Source organism: Myodes glareolus, chromosome 14 (genome assembly GCF_982192425.1).
Source record: "Myodes glareolus chromosome 14, mMyoGla1.1, whole genome shotgun sequence".
Lineage (NCBI taxonomy): Eukaryota > Metazoa > Chordata > Mammalia > Rodentia > Cricetidae > Myodes > Myodes glareolus.
In genome coordinates, this window is record NC_142039.1 from 64659569 (window position 1) to 64670212 (window position 10644).

Below are 10644 nucleotides of genomic sequence, written 5' to 3' on the forward strand. Positions count from 1 at the left end.
GATCAGCTCCCCTGCCTGTGCTGTGAGTACAGCACTCCCCAGGGAGAGCCTCAGGCTGTACTCCAAAGCCACCAAGCCACTCAAAATGTCAAGCAAGAGGGTCCATTCAGAAGAGCTCTTGGGGTCCCAAGGGTGGCAGCCTGAGGCCCTACTCCTATAGTCCAGCCAGGGCCCTGTGCTCCCAGTATGTGAGGCTCCTCGACCTCAGTGGGCTCTGGCCAGGTGCATCCCTAGGGTGCATCTTTGGCCCCCATTGATGTTATTTGCAGCCAGCCAACAGCAGCTGCTTTTCCCTTCCCCTGAAATGTCATCACAGAGTGGCCACTGTGGAGGCAGGTGACTGAGAGATGAGGCTCATTCTGTTTGGGGAGGATGCTGATAGCAGCAGGTGAACAAGCACAGGTGTGAGTCTCTCAGACCACGCCTCCTCTGTGAGAAAGAAGGTCCAGTGACAGGAAGTGACCCTGCCCTCTGACCACGCCCTGCTGAGCAAGATCCTGTGCCCTCCCAGCCCTATATGCTCATGGGTTTCTATTTTCTAGATAAGAAACTGGAGGCCAGTGTGTACCCAAAGTCATCCAGACACAAGGAGATAGCGCGAGACTCTGCCAGTACCCCAAGCAAGCCTGGAAACACATGCCCAGGGATTGGGTATGGTGGCTGGGATTCCTTGTGCCTATTGACATGTAACATCACATGACCTTGGGTGGGCCCCTTTTCTTTAAGCCTTGTGTTCTCTGGTGCCTGCTGGATGCTCAGAAGAGAGGCTCCAACCTGAGCTGTTGGCTGAGTTGAGTCCCGGGGCAGGGTAGGAGGGGCCACACAACCTTTTCTGTTCTGGGTGGGGTAGGGTGCTATGCAACCCTTTCCGTGGGGGTGGGTCTCAGTGTTGCCACTAGGTGGCGCCTCGGGCCCGTGCTGAGCTACAGGCTTCAGGCACCTCTCAGGCCCTCAACCCCAATGAGCCGTGGAGTGGTCTGATGACCCTTCACCCCAGAGATTGCCCCCACTCCATCCCTGAAGATAGGAGTCAGTACTCAGTCCTGGTGTCTCCATGCAGCCACATCCCATGGCCAACATCTGGGCCTCACAGTTGGCAGGCTTGGCCGTGAGGGCTGTCAGGGAGCTGATGATCCTGGGTCTGGGAAGAACTTCCCAACGCCACCCAGCGTTTCCCAGGGCCTTCCAGCCAGCCGGCTTTTGCTGTGTGTCAGGCAGCCTGTATGTCTGTGGCCAGAGAACACGGGAAGGACCCACAAAGCACAGCTCCTTCACTCTGTGCCATCACTGGCTTTTTGTGAGTTGCCAGGAAGAGTCCCAGTGCAGCTCCATTGGAGATGACACTTCCCCGTCAGCCAGACCTCAGGCTGCTCAGACAGAACCATGGACCAAAATGAGGGACCATGGCTAGTTCTGAGCAGGCATCAGAACTCAGGGAGCCCACACTGAGGATTTTGGAGTTACCCCCAAGTAAGCAGAGGAAGCACAGGTGAGCCGAAGGCATGGCACTTTCCCAGCCCTGCCCCTGGCGTGTTCTCTCTATGTTCTCTCATCTTCTCTATGCATGGCAGAGAGATCAGCAAGATGGTGACCCGGTTTACCCCTGTGTGTCCTGCTTATTTAGATACCTAGGTCCTTTGACCACCTGGTCCCTGAACCTGTTGGCAGAAATAGATCTAATTGGGAGCCTGTGGGAGTAATGCTCAGAATGAACGCCAGGGGGCAGGGCAGGGCTGGGATCAGGGCAGTGACCAGCAGTTACTTCTCCCCTAGGGCATAAAACAAAGTTACAGGAGCTGGGGAAGGGGACAAGAAAAATGACATCGATTCGGTCAGGTCAGTAGCTGCCTTAGGCACAAGTGTCAAGATCATCTCTTATACACGTGACACAACCACTCTGAAAAAAGGCCTTGCAAGAGTGCTTTGCTGATGGGGAAACTGAGGCACAGTGTCTCACAGCTGCTAGAGCAGACGTTAAGTGAAGCCTAATCAGTTCCATGACTCTTGGGTTTCTACTCTCCTGCAGATGGTGGCCAGGAGAGCAGCTCTCAAAGTTTCCCTGAGGTCTGGGCCCCTGCAAGGGTCTCGGCCGCCACCCTCCACTACTCCCTCCCCTCTGGGTCCTTTTCTGGGCCCAGATTGACCTGGGTCTGCACTCACCCTAGACTGCTATGCCCTAAACAATGGTTCCACTTCGCAGATGGGGACACTAAGGCAGGGCAGGACTGGGATAGATGGCCATTAAGGGTCCATGGCACTGAACACTGGTTCTGTAGGAGAGTTGAGTGGCCCACTGTCAAGGGTTACTGTAACCCTCTGAGAAGGTGCCACCAGAACTTCGAGTAAGTCACAGGGTATCAGGACTGAAGGCCATAGCTTTCCTAAGTGGCTATGGTGTGGTCATATTTCCCATGTGTCTGCTGTGTTCTGGACAGGGCCCCCATACTTTCTTGTGACTTACTTGGCTCTTAAGCCTAGGCCCATGGAAGGGGCAGCTGGGTACGTGCCAGGCTGTCTGGGCTTGAAGGTCTTCCTGAGGAAGTGACCTGAGCACACAGCACTGAGATCCCAGAGGGAGACTGCTGATCTGAGGGGACAGACTATGCACAGGTCCTGGGGGGGGGATCAAGTTGACTGAAGAGGAGCTGGGAGGGTGATGACAGAGAGAGGGAAGCGCCATCTTCCCCAGCCCTGGGTAAGCCCTCGCCCACTCTGGCTGTGTAGACTCAGCTCTGTCATCTGCAGAGTGGGAAGAGTGACTCTTGCATCCTTCAGAGAAACTCTAGGCTAACTTCTCCCCTCCAGACCTCTGGAGGAAGTAATCCTGCCCAGAGGACCTGGTTTCCTGGGGAGCTTCAGGCAGGGCCATTTCCCTTTCCTGGCTGATTCTTGCATTGCTTTCCTGATGGAAGGGCATTTCCAGTTGCAAGAGGAAGGAAACAATGTGCTCCTTCCTTCCTGTGGCCAGGCCTACCTCGAGAACTTTGCGGTGGTCTTGCTTGCTGGTCCTGAGACAGAAGGGCAGGTGGAGGCTGCCTGGCAGTGTCATGCAACCTTGAACCCCTGTGACCAGAGCCTCCTGGAATGTTCTCTTGACTCAATGCTTAATTCAACACTTAGTGTTCCGGGTCTTGACGTCCTTATAATATAGACTTTGTCCCATTTTGCAATTCACACTCTTTCTGTGCCCAGAACCGCCCTCCCTGCCCCCACCACAGGCTCTATTGCAAGGTTGGACATGCTGGGCAGTGTTGTCCACTGTGGAGGGAGGGAAGGCCATGAGGGGAGAGTAGGCCAGTCTGTCCACAGCCTGACAGATGGTATCCTCTCTCCTGAGCCGCCCACCGCCCAGTCTGGGTCCAGCCGGCCTCCTCCTCATCCAACCCCCCCAAGCCGGGATGCCACCTCGGCAGAAAAATGATGCAGTTCCATTAACATCTGACACGGATTTGCTGGCCCCAAACAGACGAGTGCGGTGTAAACACCCGGCGCTGGGCCCTAGCCCGGCCTCTGCATGATCCCAGTAATTAATTGTCCTCTGTTGGCCGGGCCACACTAGGCCCCTTGATGCAGCCTGAGTAGTTTCCAAATCAGAATCCGGCCCTGCCCCTGTGCATGGTGTTTACCAAACAGCGGATGTACTGGGGGTGGCAGGAAGGAGCAGAAAGGGGGTGAGTCCCGCTTCTGGTACCGATGTCAGGGTGGGGTCCTTCTTTGCCTTCCTGAACCCAGTGACTGGGGACCTTAGTTTTCTTTTTGTAAAATGGGGCAATAGTGCCATTCTCCCAACGTGACTGAATTTGAGCCAAGTGCAATGGAGTCTGAGTGTTAGTGCCACCCACGGCCGAATTCTGGGACTACCTAGCCTTGAACGGGAGAGGACAGACTGTGTCACGCAGGAGACCAGAGGCACTTCCTTTTCATGTTGGTTGATTTAATAAGCACACAGGCCACCTAGATATGGTCCCATATCTAGGTCTTTATTTTATTTTATTTTTATTTTTGTCACAGAGGGACATTTCTTTCTGTACAGTGTCCAGTAGTAACAAAATTTTCTCTTTTATGTGTGTCTTAGGGAACTTCTTTCTTATGAGACAGAGTCTCCGATAGCCCAGGCTGGTTCCAAACTCTCCATGTAACTGAGGCTAACCTTAATTCTCCTGTACCCATCTCCTGCGTGCTGGGTTTCCGGGCATGTGCCACCACACTGCATTAATGTGGTACCCAGGGTGCTGTGGATGATAGGCAGGCACCCTCCCTGCTGAGCCCCGCACACACCCAGGGACTCCTGTGCAAACATTTAGAGTCCCCTGGGCAGTGGGATTGGTTCCAGGGTGCAGCTGGCCCTGGCTGGGGAGCGTCAGAGTTTCCTTCTTCCCTTGGCAGTTGAGGAGAACATCATGCCCTTTTTTTTTCCTTCTAGAGCCCTTCAGGATCTAGGAGCTCTGACCACTTGGGAGGAGTTCCTATTGACTGTGACCTGGGAGTAACCATGTTTCCCCTGGGACACTACCAGGATTACAGTGATAAGCTGCATCTTCTCCATGCCAGCTCCTAAGATCATGCAGAGCTGCCGGGGTCCTTACACTGGTCAGAAAGCATCCGTTTCACCCAAAAGTTGGGGAGACAAACTTTGCTTCCTCGCTGTCAGCTGCCTGGCTCTACCTTCTGGACACAGGTGCTGTTCACGGCTGAGTGCTGGCGTGCCCCACCCACATTTGGGATCTATGTTGCGTGCCATACCAATATCACAGAGGGCCTGGTAGCCCAATGGGCGAGCTGCCCCTGCCATGGAGTGTCATCATAACTGTCTGGGGGTTTAGGGTTGTCTGTGATAGCAACCTGCCAGGGCAGGTGGCCAGCTCCTGTTGAGAGGGAACAGCTAGGGCTGGGGGCATAGGCAGGTGACATTTCTGGGTTTTATTCTTTTGTATTTTCCCTCTGGGCTTGTTTGTTTATTTTTGTAGTAAACTCTGTATCATTTAGTTGTTTCCATGGCTTTGTGTGATGAAATCCTTTGCCCTTTCCTTGGATGGGCAGACTGTGAGATAATTCTGAAAGCTGTCCAGGACCTCAGACCGTGTCCTACTGGTTCAGAGAGAAGGGGCCCTGTACAGAGACCGCACCCCCAGCAAGGACCTGTTCTGTCTGGGTCTCACGGCCTCGTCATCCCTATATTCAACTTCAAAACACTGTCTCTTCTGGGCACCTTCATCTCAACCTGTTAACAGGGTCCTAACCTTCTCAACTTCCACAGCCAAGCAGGGAATGACATCCTTGGGGTGATCAAGCATTGTGGAATAGAATATTTGTCTAACTCTGTAAAGATGGGCTGCAGTTGTTTGTGTTACAGAATAATTGCTTAACTATATATATATAATAGCCTTGCTGTTTCACGTTGCCTGCCTATGGCACCTGATTGATCTAATAAAAAAGCTGAACAGCCAATAGCTAGGCAGAGAAGAGATAGGTGGAGCTGGTGGGCCGAGAGAAAAAGGAAGCCACAGCCAGCCAGACATGGAGGAAGCAGGCAGGAGGGCAGGATGAATTGTGTGTAGATGAGGTAAATGAGCCTGGGGCAGCACACAGATGAACAGAAATGAGTTAATTTAAGTTAAAAAGGAGCTAGCTAGAAACAAGCCTAAGCTAAGGCCAAGCTGGTGGTCCAGGAAAGCCTGTTACAGTCAAACAAGCCTCCCCATGGCCCATTGGTCTCAGAAGACAGTCTGAATACTTGACCTATATCCGATGGCTGGGAGCCTTGGTGGGGGACAATTAGTTTATGGAAGTGTGAGTGATCAGGCCCCTGGAGTGGTTTTAGAAGAGAACTACCTGAGTGGGCATTACAAAGAGAGATGGTAGCCTGACTCGGAAAGGAAAGCGATTGCAAGCAAGAGACTATGGTATATAGACAGGGGAGAAGTGGGGACATGGAGGGACAGTGGGAGGGTATGTCAGTCAGCATTAGTGACACTGGGAACTTGAATAGGTTCTGGGGCAGGGAGAAGTAGGCTGTGCTGAGCCCGACCAGCCAGATTAAGACAGACAGCATCCGGGTGGCCCTGCTGGGGTCTGGGGTTATCACTGCTTCCTCCTGTGAGGGCCGGGTGATTCATGGGCTTTGAGTACCGGACAGGTGGTCAGGGGCCTGGTCGGGAGGCAGGTCAAGTTGCTTGCGCCTTTGTTAAGCAAACCAGGGCCTCCCAGAAGCCCAGAAGGGAGAGGCCAAAGTCTGGCGTTGCTAGAGCACCTATGCCACACTCTGGTTGTTGGTCCACACTCAGGCTAAGGCGTCACTGATTACCTCCTGAATAGTCTGCCTCACCCTGAACTTGGCTGGGTTCAGTGAGATGGAGTCGTCTTTCTGGGAAACTCAGGGTGGGAGGTACAAACCAAGGAACTCTGGTTCTGCCAGCTTCTGTCCCTAGTTCCTACCCCGTTGGTCATACAGGGGTCAAAAGTGACGTAAATCTATTCACGGCCCATCCCATCCATCCTAAATAGCAATCATGTCTGGGGCCTGTGGGAGCGTAATGTCTCCTCAGGATGGGAAGCCCGTAGGAGCTCCGGTCCTGGGAGCTGGGAGTCGGACAGAATGAGACATGTGGTTCTCTGAGGAGCGCCTGCCTTTAGAAGTAGAAATGAGAACGGACAGAGAGATCTGAAGATCAGGAAGGAGGGAGGTGCCACAGGTCCAAAGTTGGGTCCAAGGTCAGGTCATGGAGTGGACAGGATGGATCTGAGTTCTCCTAGGAACCTCAGAGAACTTAGGAAAGATGCTGAGCTGAGGGAAGTGGGTGCTTGGAAAGTGAACTCCACCCTTCTACAAGGTCAGCACTCCAGGCCCAAGGGTGGAGATGCTCAAACCACTGCAGCTGGTACCAAAGATGTAACTAACGGGACTGAATGTGGAAGTTGAAAATTTCTACTTAATTTTAATTACTTTGCTTTAAATTTAAACAGCAGAATAAAATTCAGTGAAATAGAAGATAGAAAAACAATAGGGGAAAAAAATCTGTGAAGCCAAAAATTGATATTTTAAGATCAACGACATCAGTGCACCACTCCCTAGAAAAGACAAAACAAACAAACAAACAAAAGACGACATGAGCAAAACAAAACAAAAAAACCAGAGAGGGTGCACATGACAAATGCCTCAGACTGACCCTTGGCTGTAGGGGTTGTTGACTCAGCAGGTTTAATCAGGACTGGAAATAGTGGCAGGATCAGAAGGACGACTCAGTGGTTAAGAGCCCTTCTTGCAGAGGACCTAAGGTTAGTCCCCAGCTCCCAGGTCAGGTGGCTCACAACCACCTGTTACTAAAGCTCTGTGGGGGATCTGATGCTCTTTTCTGGCCTTCGTGGCCACCTATTCTCTCTCTCTCTCTCTCTCTCTCTCTCTCTCTCTCTCTCTCTCTCACACACACACACACACACACACACACACACACACACGGGGGGGGATGCATGCATATACACAAATAAATAAAAATGGAAAAAGTACTTTAAAAATGAAAATAGCAACAAATACAGGGCTTGGGATGGTTTATCTGGTAAGGGCATTTGCTGTGCAAACATGAAGACCTAAGTTCAAATCCCCAGCGCCCACATACAAGTCTAGGTGTAGCCACCCACACCGTCAACTCCAAGGCTGTGGGAATGGAGACAGGAGAATCACTGGGGCTTGCTGGCTTCTAGCTTAGCTCTAGGTTTAGAGAGAGATTCTGTCTCAAGAGAATTGTGATAGAGCAGAATACACGATATCTTCTTCTTATCTCCAGGCACAATGGGTGGATAGGCCTGCACATGTGCATATATACTACACATATGCTCACAAACATGTGAATAAAGTAAAAAATTAAAGAACTAAAAATAGCAACAGTGAAATATTATGATAAACTGAGTTTTGACCACTTGTCAACTTAGATGACTTGGGAAATTCCTGAAAAAATGCAAATGATGAAAAAAAGATTAAAAAAAACCAAAAAAAAACCCAGAAAATTCAGTCATGTCTCTGCATATAAGAAGTTTGCACTTGGGGCTGGAGAGATGGCTCAGAGGTTAAGAGCATTGCCTGCTCTTCCAAAGGTCCTGAGTTCAATTCCCAGCAACCACATGGTGGCTTACAACCATCTGTAATAGGGTCTGGTGCCCTCTTCTGGCCGGCAGGCATACACACAGATAGAATAGTATATACATAATAATAAATAAATAGATAAATAAATAAAAAGAAGTTTGCACTCATAATTAAAAAGCTATCTAACAAAGAAGTCTAGGCTCAGATGACATCATTGGTGAAGTGCAGTGAACATTTTATGAGGATATATTCTAAATCATCTTCTGAAAATAGAGGTGGAGCAATGCTTCTCACTGTATTCTACATGGCTGGAGTTATTCTGGTCTCAGGACTAGAATTAGGCTGGGAAGATGTCTCATCAGGGAGCTTGCTGCAAGCTTGATGACCTGAGTTTAATTCCAGGGACAAGTAGAAGGAGTTAGTGTTGTGGGAGAATGCACTTGTTCACTGTAAAGATTTGTCACTTGCATTGGTTTAATAAAACATTGGTTTAATAAAAGCCAGGCAGGAAAGTATAGGTGGGGCAACCAGACTAGGAGAATTCTGGGAAGAGAAAAGACAGAGATGCAGTCACAAGTCAGATATGGAGGAAGCAAGATGAGAATGCCCTACTGAGAAAAGGTGCCAAGCTAAACATAGACAAGAATTCTGGGTGAATTTAAGTTGTAAAAGCTAGTTAATAATAAGCCTGAGCTAATAGGTCAAACAGTTTATAATTAATATAAGCACCTGTGTGTTTATTTGGTACTGAAATGCTGTGGGACTGGGTAGGAAAGAAACTTCCTCTACAAGTTAGGTTGTCCTTTGACCTCCAAGCATGTGTCAGGGCACGTGTACCTCTCCCCTCAAGAAAATAAATTTAATTAAAACAATGAAAACCATTCTTTGTGTATACAGACAGACTCTCATAAAATAATAGAAAATAAAATCCAACCATGTGTAAAAGTCAATATGTTTTAGGAGAGCTAATCTCTAGAAGGCAAAGCTGATCTAACCATCAAATCAATTCATTTCTCCATATTGGAAGAATAAAGAAGAAAAACATATGATCAAAACTGCTTGATAAATTATATAGCCATGCAGCTCAATGGTTTCTCAAGCATAAAAATAGAAAGGGATGTCTTTGTCCTGTCTTTGCCATCTATGCATACTGTTTCATGGTAAAGAAGCTAAATCTTTTCCCCTAAGAACAGGATTGAGGTAAGGATGTCCACTCAACATTTTTATTCAGTGTTGTACTTTGCCAGTGCAATAAGACAAGAAAAATAAATCGAAGACATACAGATACTATGACATCCACAGATGGTATCATCATGCTCAAAGACTTTTCTTCTTAATTCTACAAAAGATCTTCTGGAACAACTCTGAGCTTAAAAAATACAGAGCACAAATCAGCTGTGTGTGTGTGCGCGTGTGTGCGCGTGTTTGCTAAGGTGGAAGATACGGCAAAGACTAGCACGTTGAGGTTACAGGATGTAATATCAGCACCAAATTGATTGACCATATTTCTCCATGGAAGCAGCCGGTGTCTGGACGCTGAAATGATACATATATTTCCACAAATATCGTTAGGAATACAAGACATGCTTATGAATCAATTCAGCACGAATATTTGCAAACCTATAAGATAAAACTACCACAAGCAATGAGAGGAAATTGCAAAGAATTTAAATAAGCAAAGAGATAAAACACATGTATTGATCAGAAGAGCCGACTTTTTTAAGATGCCTGTTTTCCCCCAAACCAACCATACATTTATTTATTGTAATTCATTGGCATGGGAAATACAAAGGATCTAGAACATTCAGAAGAGGTTTTTTTTTCTTTCTTTCTTTTTTTTTTTTTTAACGAAACAGAAGGACTGCACAGTGGTTGATTTCAAGACTGGATGTGATGTTTTTGAGGTTTATGTAAACTAAGTGAACAGAACCAAGCGGTGGCTACCGACAGACAGAACTGAAGAGGACATCTAGAAATTAATCTGCACGGATTTTTCAACAGAGGACCCTGGGAATGTGATATGAAAAACAAGAGGCATTTTACAAATAAGATATCTGGCTGTGGGGAGGGGGGATTAACTTTGATTCTTTAAAAAAAATTTCAAGACAAGATTCAAGACATCTAAGTGTCTGAGTGTTTTTCCTGCATGTCTGTCTGTATGTACAGCATCTGTGTGTTTGTTGCCCAGGACAACAGAAGAGAGTGCTAGAACCCCTAGAACTGCATTAGAGATGGTTGTGAGCCTCCACATAGGTGCTGGGAACTGAACCTGGGTCCTCTGCAAGAGCAGCCAGTGCTCTGAACTGCTGAGCTATCTCTCCAGCCCCTAATTTCGATCTTAACTCCTGCCTCCTTCAAGAATTAAGGCCAATGGCACCAAAAAATGAAGTGAAATGTTAAAAGAATGTATTTTCTCAAAGAGACAGTAGAAAATCTCCGTGTGTGGGTTAAATGTTAAGTTACATACATACATACCAAACAAAAACAAAACATAAACTAAAAACTGGCAAACTGTGCTTCATCAAAATGAATAGAAAACCCCTTTGCCAAATCCTATAAGAAAGTCT